A 13,607-nucleotide genomic window follows, 5' to 3' on the forward strand; every position below is an offset into this window, starting at 1 on the left:
TGCTTAAGTATGTGTGCATAGATACACTGAGACCTGGGGAGGACACCCAGTGTCTTGCCTTATCATTAGCCACCTTATTTCTTTGAGACAGGGCCTTTAACTGAACCTGGAGCTAGAAGGGTAGCCAGAAAGCCCCTGAATCTTCCTATTTCTGTCCCTCCTCCATAGCACTGGGTTTACAGGTACACACACACAATCATGCTTGTTTTTTATGTGGGTGCTAGAGATTCAAACTCGGGTCCTCAAGCTTGCACAGCAAGTGTCCTTACCTGCTGAGCCATCTCCCAGGCCCCAAGCCTTTGAAGTTTAAAGGAGGGTACAGAGGGAATGCCTAACCTGAAGCACAACAGCAAATGACCAGGGAGAAATAAACCCACTGTTCCCACAGAAAAAGGACTCATTCCTTTAGTGTACAGGCTTTTTGCCTAGCAACAAGAGAAAGCCAACAAGCCAATTAAAAAATGGACCAGATATAGGAAGACAGCTTTCGAAAGAATATATAAATGTCTCTTAAACCTATGAAAAGTTACTCAGCCTTACTCATAAAAGAAATGCAAATTAAGACTTCAATAAGAGACCTTCTTTCAACCATCAGATTGAAAAAGATCAAAGGCACAGCAATGCTCTGCTGCTGAGGATGCAGGGACAGACACTGGCAGGAGGATGGGCAGGAGTGGGAGGCTGTGGTACCTCTGGGGAGAGCCACTGGGCAACATCTTCCCAGACAACAGCTACCCTTCCCTGTGGCCCAGCACATCCTGCTCTAGGGCTGTGTCATGACACCAGATGCAGAAGTATGTGCTGTGTCTCTTGTTGCAGCATTATATAAAAGCTGGCAATCATGGGAGAGGTAATCAAGAAGAGGCTGAGGAGACAATCAGTGGCATCCCTACCATGGAATTCTGCATAACTCTCAGCAAAACAGCTACATAGAGGACCTACCTGGGTGACAGTGACATTGCACAGAATGGAAGAGCTCCCAGTGGTGCCTAATGAATACACAGAACAGAGCCATACCAAACACAAGTTATTGTTATATCTAAAAGCAGTGTAAGAACTGGGGAGATAGCTGACTTGGAAGCATGAGGGCTTGAGTTTGATCCCAAGAAATCACATCTTTGAAAGAGCTGAGCATGGTGGCTCAGGCCTGTGATTCCCATTGCTGAGGGGCTGGTGGAGCCAGCCAGATCTCTGGGGCTGGATCATCAGCCAGTGAGGCAAGGTGATCTTACTTGGCAAGGTGACCTTGTCTCAGAAAAGAAATGAAAAATAAAAAAGTAGACAACAACTGAGGAATGATTCTTGAGGTTATCCTTCAGCCTCCACACACACGCACACACACACACACACGTGTGTATGCATCTACACACACATGAACATACACACACATGTACAGTACTTTTTGAAAAGGAAAAGTGATCTCTATATGTTCCTAGAAGGCTGCAGGTTATTCAGTCACATGGTGCTTAGTGATGGAGACCTGTTCTGAGAACTTCATCTTAAGACAACTATGCGAAAGCATCATAGAACTTGTTCACATAAATCATCAGAAATGCTGGCCAACCCGAGATGTGTGAGACAGTTCCTGGCATAGTGTGGCTTACTATTTTGTAAAAGCATTTTTTAAGTAGGAGGATATTCTAAAATAACGATAAAATGACTGGTGAGATGGCTCAGGCAGTAGAGGTTCAACCTGCCAGCCCCACATGGTAGAAGGAGAGAACCAACTCCCAAAACTTGTTCTCTGACCCTCCACACCCACACCATGGTATGTGCTCCCCTCAAAGTAAATAAAATTAATGATAAAACATTGTGAATATATAAGCCACTCGCAGGACTACTACTTGCTACCATTATTAACTATTAGCAACGATTCACAGCTCTATGTGCTGTGGTTGAACAGGACTGGTACTGTGACTGGTTTATTTACATTAGCATCACCACACATATGTGTTTCAACCTTAGCATGGCTTTGATGATGCTAGGTGACAGGAAGTTTTGGTCCCATCATCATGAGATAGCTGTCAGAGATGTGGACCATCACAGACATCATTACCTGGTGTGTGATTGTGTTTTGACACATTATCATTTGTGTGAAGGGAGAGGAAAAGAGTACACACACACACATGCGTGGACACACACACTTGGTGCTGTTTGTAGCCGAATAAGATGACATAATAGTGTCTGGAAGGCTTTCAGGAAACTGGTAAGGGTAGTACCCAGTTTTGGTTGATTAATTGATCAACTGATTTAGAGTCTCATGTAATCCAGGCTGGCCTCAAACTCCCTATGTAGCCAATGATGACCTTGAATTCTTGATCCCTGAATCCACTTTCTGAGTTCCAGGGTTACAGGTATGCACCATCACCCCAGATTTATGTAGTGCTGGGCATAAAACCCAGGGCCTCACACATGCTAGGCAAGTGCTCTATCAATTGAGCACATTCCCCAGTGTGATGACTAATTTTAGTTGTCAACTGGACACTCCTGGGAAGGGGGAACCTCAATTGAGGAATTTCCTCTATCAGATTGGCCTGTGGGTGTCTTTGTGGGGCATTTTCTTAATTGCTGATTGATGTAGGAGGGCCCAGCCCAATGTGGGCAGTGCCATCCCTGAGCAGGTGGGCCTGCACTGTATAAAAAAGGCAGTCAAATGTTGGTTTCTACTTCCAGCTCCTGCCTTGGCTTCCCACAATGATGGACTGTGGTCTGGAAGTGTAAGCTAAAATAAAACCCTTTTCTCCCTAAGTTGCTTGGTCATGGCAACAGAAAGCAAGCTAAGACACTTTATTCTCACTGCCTGTCTTTTTGTGTCTTTTAGCTTTACAATGCATCTACACTTTCTATGCTAAAACACATATATCCACAACAATTAATCAATCTGCCTTTTGTCACAGATACAGAGAGTAACGAAGGCAGAGTACACCAGGGTGGGAGCCCTCTCTTTATGGGGTCATGGAGACAAAGCTTAGGAAGGTTTTCATCCAGTGCTCGCCTCAGCCATGTGTGTGGTCCAGCTTTGATCAGACTCCCCACCTTTCCTTGTGTCTGTTGGATATGGCTGGATGTCAGAGCCTGGTTTGAAGATAGGTGCCAGATTTGGTGGGTGGAACTGGAGAATGCCTGGCAGACCTGATTTCCTAAGACTGTTCTACATCTGAGTGACACTAGGCAAGCCCTATCCATCCCCACTCCGGTCTCTATGTTTTTATCTGTGAAGTGGGGAGAATGAGATATTGTGCCTCAAGAACTTTGGGTTAAAAGGGACTTAAGTAGGTGTGTGGTGGATTCCTGAAATCAGGTGCACCTACTTTAGAGGGAAATGCATTTGCAGAGGGCTGAGCTTTGGCAAAGGAGAGTCAGTAGAGCATGGGAGACTCAGACCAATTGGAGTGAGTTGAGGGGGGGGAGGAGGAGGAGGAAGGGGAGGAGGAGGAGGAGGAAGAGGAGGAGGAGGGTGAAGAGGAGGAAGCATGCCTGAAGTTGCACCAAACCAGTGCTGGGGCCCTGCTCCCTATTCATCTATTTTTGCCACTCAGACAGCATCTTCCTCCTCTTCCTCCCCAAGGGAGAGAAGAGATCAGGGACAGCAAAGCACAGCTGCAACCATAGCCAGGAAGCACCAGGGAGTGGCTTCAGGCTAAGGAGGGAATGCTGAGCTCCCACTTGTGGTTTCCGGTGTTTTGTGTGTGCAGAGAAACTTCTGTGGTAGGGACTTATGGAAAGGACCCCTGACAGCAGGCCTTTCCTTCCTCTTTGAGTCATTTGGATGCAGAGTCAACCCTCCCTAACTGCTGTCTGAGCCCAGGCCTCATGTGCATTGGCCTCTGGGGGACTGAAAGGGGCTCAAAGTTCAGCCTGTCTGCATAAAAGAAACCACCAATGCACTACCTGATCAGATACCCTTTGGGGGCTTTCCTTGGCAATAGTGATTGCTCCTCACCTTCTGGGAGAAAGACTCATTAGCCCTGTCTCCTAGATGACAAACTGAGGCACAACCAAGTCATAGCTGGAAAAGAAGTGGCTGGATTTGAAGGCAGGCAGCCTGGCTTAGAGAGGGTAGAAGAGAGAAGTCAGCAGGGCCAACACGGGAGGAAGCCAGGGGGTTGGTCACTGCCTGTACTCTGAGCTGGGGTCCCTCTACATTTTCCATCTCCGCAAACCAGATGGGGAGGGGAGTAGAGGGGGGGCATGGCTGTGACTCTCCAAGGGTCTCCTCTCTCCCAAAGGCTATCAGAGTTCCCTGGAACCTCTCAGGGAAAGGGCTCCTGTCAGCAGCCTGAGCTTGGAGCTGGTGTGCGCCTGTGCTCCACATCTTTGGCCAAGCAGGCTTTGGAAAATCAGAGGAGGAGTTGGGGCTGTAACTCAGATGGTAGAGTTTTCCTAGCATGCATGAAGCCCTGGGTTCAGTTCCCAGAAGTGCATAAACCATGCTTGGTGGCAGACACCTGGAATCCCAGCTCTCAGGATGGCAGTGAAGAGTGGACCAGTGGGTCTGAGTTAAAGACCCAGTTAGTATCTGACGAAGTGGAAGCAGGAAGATCAGAAACTCAAGGCTGTCCTTAGCTACATAGTGAGTTTAAGGTCACTCTGGGCTACATGAGATCCTGCCTCAAAAAAGAGTCTGGGGAACCGGGCGTGGTGGCCCACACCTTTAATCCCAACACTCAGGAAGCAGAGGCAGGTGGATCTCTGTGAATTCAAGGCCAGCCTGGTCTACACAGTGAGTTCCAGGACAGCTGGAGCTACAGGGAGACCCTGTCTCAAAAAGAAAAAAGAGTCTGAGGACCTGGGTAGGTCGGGCATGATCTCTATACCATGTAGCCTCCCACCAGTGCCCTGTGCCATCCCCCAGGGCCTGCAGACATGCATCTCCATTCCCCTCACTCTTTGTGTCAGACTTCTGGAGGAGGAAGACACAGAGGACCTTCTGAGCCCGGTCTTACATCCTCTTCTGTCTGTAGGTGAGGGGACACAGCCTCAGAGAGAAGTCACTTGCCCAAGTCACCCGGTGTATGAGAGGAAAAGGTAGAACTGGGATTCAGGTTCTGAGGACGGACCTTTGTCTGTACATAGATGAGGGCTGCATTCCATCATGTTCAAAATTTCCCTAAGCCTCTGCCCACTTCCTATTCACCCTACCCCACCCCAGAGCCTGGGCCACTGTCACTTTTTTCTGTGTTCCTTTGCATGGGTCCCTCTTTGTCCTGAGGTTACCTTTCCTCTGGGTCTCTGTGGCCTTGAGAGGGGCTGCATCTGGCTGGTTCCATCTGCTACTGCAAGGCAGACCACAAAAGTCGTACCTAGGGGTTCTCCTGAGGATGCACAGGTCACAGGACCTTCTCTTAATGAGGAGAATTTGCCTGACCTCCAGTCCCACTCCTCCTCTAGAACAGTGAAACAGTCACACAGGAAGGAAGGAGCCTCCCACCTGCCCCTTGCCGATCTGCCCAAGTGTCTACAGGTGGCTCCTCATTGTCTTCATGACCATTGCTTCCGGACCTTTCACATCTGCTATCACCGGCCCATCTTTTAGGCAACTCTGCCCCCCAGCTGACCCCCGCCTCACCTCATTCCCACATGTCCACATTGTCTGTAGCCATCTCTGCTGCCTGGAGCTCCCGCCTCCACCTCCTTTCCATCTCTCCCTGGATCTGGTTAAGCCAAGCAGACGTTCAGTATCTTGGAGGACAGATGTCTTCAAAGGCAGCCTCTGTCTTCCTGATCCATCCAGCACTTTTCTCCAGTTCCTTCACCTCAGGAACCCCGGCTTGCACCATGCTCCCCGCACAGGGTGACACAGTAGCTGAAATAGGTTTTCAGAGCTTTAGCAATGGTTTGGGAAGGGAGGTCACGCAGAATGGAGCAGGCTCAGGCTTCGAACCCAATCACACAGTCTGAGCAAGGGTGGAAGATGGTCACTGCTGCCATGGGAAGGAGAGAAGTTGGCTCCTGACCAGGAAGATGGAGACTTGCCTCCAGCAGTGGCCTCCTTGATATTATGATGTCTCTAGGGCTTCCAGTGTCCTGGGTAGGCCAAAATGCAGCCCTGCATTGAAATGGCCTTTATACTATTAAGGCAAAACAAAACAAAATAGGGTATATGTTGCCTAGTCTTCAAACTCTCCATCCTCTTGCCTCAGGCTCCTGAGTGATGGGATTACAGGGGTAGCCCATTATACCCAGCACTTTTGAACTATTTGTGATCAGTTTGTTGTAATAATTATGACTAAGCGCATAGTTGTAGATCTGATTTGAAGAGCTAACTCTCTTCCCAATAGCCCACAAGGCAACCATGTTAGGGAAACAGCTTTATCCAGCTTGGGTTGGTGGAGGGTGTCCCTAAAGTGTCATCTTATGGATTCTAACCTGCCCATTTCCCTCTTGAGATTATATATGCCACTCCCTAAGAGCTTTGACATTGTGTAGGCAGTGACTCTAGAAGCCGACAGACCATGGAGGGGGGGCGTCTTTCTGCTTCTTCTCTTGTGCCCAGCTGGGTGACTATCAGCAAGTTCTTTAACTTTCCTGGGTCCCTGATGTTCCATCTGGAAAAGGATATGTCATGTGACTAATGGCAGGGTTCTCTAGAAGAACAGAACCCATGGAATGTATATATATATATATATTCACAAGGATTTATTAGATTGGCTTACATGGTATGGGCTGGGTAGTCCAGCAATGACTTTCTGTATGCTGGAGAGGCTGAGAACCCAGTAACTGGTCCGTCCACAAGGCTGGATGCCTCAGCAGTCCCAATCTGGCACTGAAGGCCTGGAGGATTCCTAGAGAGCTGTGGGTCTTCAGGCCATGTTGGAGGGAAGGCTGAAGAAGCTGGTTTGATGTCAGGGAAGGATGGCATCAGCCATGACAGCACTACAGTAGATGCTCTTACCAGCAAGGAGGAGGGCAGGCAGGCGAAAAGCAATAGTTTGTCCCTTAGGCCTCTGTATACCTAGTCTACTGTGGGAAAGTTCTGTCCATTCTGAAGGAGGGTCCTCCCCTCTCAGTGAATCTTTCTGGAAAATGCCTCTACAGGAGCAGCTTCCTGTCTAGGAGCATATCTCTTAGATAATCCCAGATTCAATCAAGTTTAATCATCACAGATACACTGAGCTCCATCTTGAAGGGTTGTTAGGAAGTAACATTGAGTACAGTGACCCCTTGGGCACATCCTGGCACCAAATTGTGCTCTGAATCACCTGCCTGCCCTTGGTGAATGCTCTCCCCTATTGTCACATCCTTCCTTTCAGGGACAAAACCCAGTCTCTTCTCTGAGGCCAAACTCATCCTGCCTTGTGAGCAACAACAGCCTCTTGTGTTTGTGGGGCTGGTAATTGAATGAGTTCCCGTGCTGGATCCTCCTCGGTGCTCTTGAGATGTTGGTGCAGTGGGATTATTTTCTGTGCTTCGCAGATAAGGAAACAGAGAGGTTGGGAATGGTGTCAGGTCACTCGGGGACCCCAGTGCCTGTGGATTTGGGGGTACTGCTTCCCTGTTGCTCCATTCATGTTTCAGTTGAGCCCTTTTCAAAACTGAAATTGTATTACCAAAGCCTTCCAAAGCCCATACCAAATGGACTGCCATCCACCTGCCTGGGTGTCGGCTAACAACCCCAGACATCAGCACTTATGCATGTGTGTTCATAGCATCTACCTCTCTGGGCTCTCTCCATCCCTCACTGGCTGGCTCAGAGTAGCCTCTACTCCTCTCATAATGTAAAACTTTCCTCTCTCTGGGCCTCTATTAGTTAATCTTCTTTTAATGAGACAAAATACCTGACAAGCAATTTAAGGCAGGAAGGGTTTATTCTGACTTATAGTCTGAGAGTGTAGTCCACGTCTGTCATGGGAGGGAAGGCGTAGCAGTAGGAGTCTGAGGCAGCTGGTCACTTGGTACCCACAGTCAGGAAGCAGAGAGAGATGAATGCTGGTTCTCCACTCACTTTTTCCTTTTAACTAAATCCACCCCCAGCCCATGAACAGCACCACCCACAGTTAGGGTGGGTCTTCCTATTTCAACTACTACAATCTAGGAACTCCTTTACAAACATACCAGAGGTTTATTTTGGGGGTGATTCTAAATGCCATCAAGTTGGCAATCAAGATGAATCATCACAGGGCTTCCCTGAAGTTGAATATTCTAGGCTTCCAGGTCTTAGGGGTTTGGTTCCTCTGTGGTACCCAACATTGGAAGGTGGTCTTGCTGTCACAAGGGAGAAGCTTTTCCATCCACAGAGCTGACAGACCTCCTTCAAGAGGGACTAACCAGAGCCAGGTTGATGGGAGCCCCTGGGAAGTCATTTTCTTCCTATTGGGCCTCTTCTCCAGCAGAAGGGTGGAGAACTGGGCAAAGAAATATCCCCGAGTTTAAGGGCTTCCCCTTCTCCTGGAGGGTTTCCATTGGAGAAGAATGAGACCAGCTGGGGCTGGGCTCCACCTTATTTTACTTTGGATGCAGGCACCTGCTTCTCTCCAGTTAACCCAAGGAGAGGCAGCTGAAAGTGATGCCAGGCTGTTCCTCAGGGTCTCCCACAACCTCCTGCTCTGCTAGGAAAATAAACCACCCTGATCAAGTCCCATGAGCTCCTTACAGCACTATGGGAGCCGGGGCTGAGGTTCCTGGGACTGCTCTCTGTGGCTACAGCAGAGCTGCTGCTGTTCCTGGTCTAGAGCCTATGGCCTCTCTTTCTCAACATATCTAATACCTTGTGTTTGAAGAGTTAGTTTCTAGAAGGGCACTTATGAAGTGGGAAGTTGGGCCTAGTACCCCCCCCTCAAGGAATACAGTGCCTGTGAGTTGTTCTGACAGCAGCTGACCAGGTAAGTCAGGGTGGCTTTGAGAGTCCCAACTGTCATTAGGCATACGCCATGTTCTGGAAGACTTTGTTCTGCAACCTACTGTGTGATCCTGGGCAAGTCAATCAGCTACTCTGAGACTGTGATTCCGTGTCTGAAAAATAAGGACAGGAGTTAAGAGAGCCCACAGCTTTCCCGATGCAAGCCCATAGGAGGGGCACTTGGGGCCAGGAGCTGTGACCTAACAGGCTGCATTCCCTCACCCGGTTTAGAAAATGTTCTTGTGCCCTTGCTGGACCTGGCTCTCCTGTGAACTCATCTGGAAGAGGGTGGGGCCAGCCTTATGACCAGGGAGCTGGCATGTGGAGCCTGCTCTATGTCCAAGGAGCTCACAGTCCCAGAGAAGAGGCCAGATTAAGATCAAGAAATGAGGACTCAGGGCTGGGGAGGTGGCTCAGTGATTAAGAGCACTGGCTGTTCTTGCAGAGGACCTGGATTCAGTTCCCAGCACCCGCATGGCAACTAAGTGTTGCCTAACCCAATCCCAGGGATCCGATGCCCTCTGACCTCTGTGGGCATTGCACAACATGGGTGCACTTACATTCATGCAGATAATACACTCATACACATAAAATAAAAATACCTAAAAAAACTTTGAGGAAAAAGAAGAAATGAGGAATTGGGGGCTGGTGAGTCGCTAAAGTGCTTGCCATGTAAGCATGAGGACCTGAGTTCGGACCCCAACACCCACATAAAAAGCCAAGTATGGGGGTACAAGTCCGTAACCCAAGCACTGGGGAGGGGCAGAGACAGGAGGGTCTCAGAACTCACTGGCTAGCCAATCTAGCCAAATCAGTGTGCTCCAGGTTCAGTGAGAAAGCTTGTCTCAAAATAAATAATAAAAATAATAAATAATACGATGGAGAATTGAGGACGATACTCAGTGTCTACCTCTGGCCTTCAAACACCCACACACTTGCATCTGCACACTCATGTGTACATACCCACACTAGCAAATACATACCCCATACACACTAAATAAATGAATTGAAATGGGCAAGCAAGTAGTCAGACCCACAGGACTCCATCATAACGGCCAATGTCAGAGAGCAGGCACAGGGGCACTCAGAGTGTTTCCTGTATGCCCGTGTGAGCCAAGCTTTGGGGTTAGAACATCTTGTTGGAGACTGGAAAGGATGTTCTAGGAGTACAAGCAAGAATTTAAGACATGGTACAGAGGAAAGGGGACGAAAGTGGCAGCTGGGACCCCACAGTTCTTCCCTGGGGTTCATACCCTCCCTGGGCTTTAGAGGGAACAAGCAGAAACCCCAATTTAACTTTACCAAGTTCTTCTTAAGCATGCGAACAGTTCAAAGCACTTTCCCAGATTACCTTATTTGACCCTCATCATACCCTAAAGAGGCTGCAGACACTGGGGAGCTGGGCATCAGAGAGGCTGACTGACTTGTTCAGGTCACATGATTTCCAAGGGAAGGGATACTGTGACTACGCCCAGCAGGTGACACAGTATCTTGCTGCTTTGAACCTCTGACTCTAGGATCACAGAGTCCTTGGCCATGGGGTACACAAGTGGGCAGCTGGCAGTGGAGCTTTGCCTCTACCCCAAACCTGTCTTTAGCTGCTTTAGTAACAACATCACTATGGCAACCCTGCTGGCAGCTCTCCAGACTGGGTTGGCAGTGAACTCCATTGGGAGTATGGCCTTGAAGGTCCCCATCCAGGTGTGTGGCTTTCCCCAGGACTGGGAAGGCGGGGATCTCTGTCCAGTTTCTGAGGGAAATGGCGCCACTGGGCCCTTCCACCTTCAGCTGTTCCCATCTGCACAGGGGTGTCATCATGCATTCCGCACGGACCAGTCAGCAAACCCAAGGATGGGATAGGGTAGCCAGTGCCGACACCAGAAGCCAGCAACAGCATGCCAGGGCGTCTTAAAGCTCAGTCTAGCACAGCAAAGTGGCAGAAAAAAAAAAAAAAAAAAAAAACAAGAATAAAACACCCGTCTATTTAAAAGAGTAACGACAGGGAAAAATACATTTTCATCAGCTCGTCTTCCCGTGGCTGAATCCCGCAGCAAGCTCCTGATTCTGACGTTGGGAAATAAATCAAAATAACTTTGCTGTGTTTAGCCTCATTCTGCTGCGCCTCTCGGCTCCGAGTTAAACAGCAACAGGTACCGTGGTGTCTCTCCCAGAAACACAGGAATGGTTTTAAAATGCAATTATGGGGGCTGGTGGAAAGGAAGGGGAAAAATGTTTTTCTTCGATTGATGTATGATTGCCCCCATGCTGTTTGGAATCGTATTTTCCCTGGCTCTGCTAAGAAGTGCTATTTACAGGGAGCCTGACAGACGGAAGCGATTGGGGCTGGCAGGTCTAAATGTATTATTTTAGCAGGTCTCCAAGGAAAGATTCTGGGAGGGGCGCTGGCCTTTTAAAGTGCAGAGGACAATGGGGCTGCTCAGCGTCCCTCCTGCCAGACTGGCAGGGGCTCTGAGTCCCCTTCGCCTCCCTCCCCCACAACAGATCTCAGCTCCCACTTGAGGAATGTCATCATTTATCTGCTAACCTATCTAGAACACCCCAGGAATCTGTTAGCCCTGGCTCTTTGCTAGGCACTGTAGAGTTTCTACAGGGCATTGATCTCAAAGCGGACAGAGGGGCTTGGGTTCATGGGGGAGAAAAAGGGTCCAGGAGTTGGTAACAGCTAAGGATATGGCTCTGAGGAACTGAGTTCAAATCCCCAGCACCACGTAGAAACCTATAATCCCAGCACTGTGGGAGGTGGAGAAAGGAGGATTGCTGGCCACCAGCCTAGCTCCAGGTTTAGTGAGAGACCCTTGTCTCAAGGGAATAAAGTGGAGCATGACAGAGCCGGACACCCAATGTCCTTCTCCGGCTTCCACCCATATGTGTCAATGCATAGATCTGCATACACATAAACATATACCACACACACACACACAGACACAGACACACATACACAGACACATACACACACAGACACAGACACACATACACAGGCACACACAGACACAGACACAGACACATACACAGACACACACACAGACACACATACACAGACACACGCACAGACACACACACACAGACACAGACACACATACATACCCACATACACACACAGACACACATACACAGACACACGCACAGACACACACACACAGACACAGACACACATACATACCCACATACACACACAGACACACATACACAGACACACGCACAGACACACACACACAGACACAGACACACATACATACCCACATACACACACAGACACACATACACAGACACACGCACAGACACACACACACAGACACAGACACACATACATACCCACATACACACACAGACACACATACACAGACACACGCACAGACACACACACACAGACACAGACACACATACATACCCACATACACACACAGACACACATACACAGACACACGCACAGACACACACACACAGACACAGACACACATACATACCCACATACACACACAGACACACATACACAGACACACGCACAGACACACACACACAGACACAGACACACATACATACCCACATACACACACAGACACACATACACAGACACACATACACACATACACATACACATGCACACACACAGACACACACACAGACAGACAGACACAGGCACACATACACACATACACACACGCAACACACACAGACACACAGACACATACACATACACACACACAGACAGACACACATACACAGACACACAGACACACAGACACACAGACAGATACACATACACACACACAGACACACACACATACACAGACACACACACAGACACACATACACAGACACACGCACAGACACACACACACAGACACAGACACATACACACACAGACACACACACAGACACACATACACACATACACATACACACACAGACACACACAGACACACAGACACACATACATACACACACAGACACACACAGACACAGACACACAGACACACATACATACACACACATACACACACACAGACACACATACACACATACATATACACATGCACACACAGACACACACACACATACACACACAGACAGACACAGACACATGCACACATACACACACACACGCACACACACAGACACACACACACACATACACACAGACACATATACAGACACAGACACACAGACACACATACACACACACAGACACACATACACATACACACACACACACAGACACACACACACATACACACACATACACACAGACACATATACAGACACAGACACACATACACACATACACACACACAGACACACATACACATACACACACAGACACACACACACACAGACAGACACAGACACACATACACACATACACACATACACATACACACACACATATACAGACACACATACACACATACACACATACACATACACATGCACACACACAGACACACACACACACAGACAGACACAGACACACATACACACACGCACACACACAGACACACACACATACACATACACACACAGACAGACACACATACACAGACACACATACACACAGACACATACACAGACACACACGCACACACACAGACACACACACATACACACACAGACAGACACACATACACAGACACACATACACACACACACATACACATACACACACAGACCACAGACACAGATACACAGACACACACGCACACACACAGACACACACACATACACACACGCAGACACATACACATACACA

At 48.5% G+C, this 13,607-nt stretch overlaps 1 non-coding gene across 1 annotated transcript; it reads right to left on the reverse strand.

The window, feature by feature from the left end:
- Positions 1-3,530: 3,530 nt before the first annotated feature.
- LOC115070969 lies at positions 3,531-3,750 on the reverse strand. The gene has a single exon (XR_003850074.1). It is a non-coding gene; the product is annotated as a small nucleolar RNA U3 (small nucleolar RNA).
- Positions 3,751-13,607: the final 9,857 nt, after the last annotated feature.

This window comes from Nannospalax galili, unplaced genomic scaffold (assembly GCF_000622305.1).
Source record: "Nannospalax galili isolate Female #2095 unplaced genomic scaffold, S.galili_v1.0 scaffold54, whole genome shotgun sequence".
NCBI lineage: Eukaryota > Metazoa > Chordata > Mammalia > Rodentia > Spalacidae > Nannospalax > Nannospalax galili.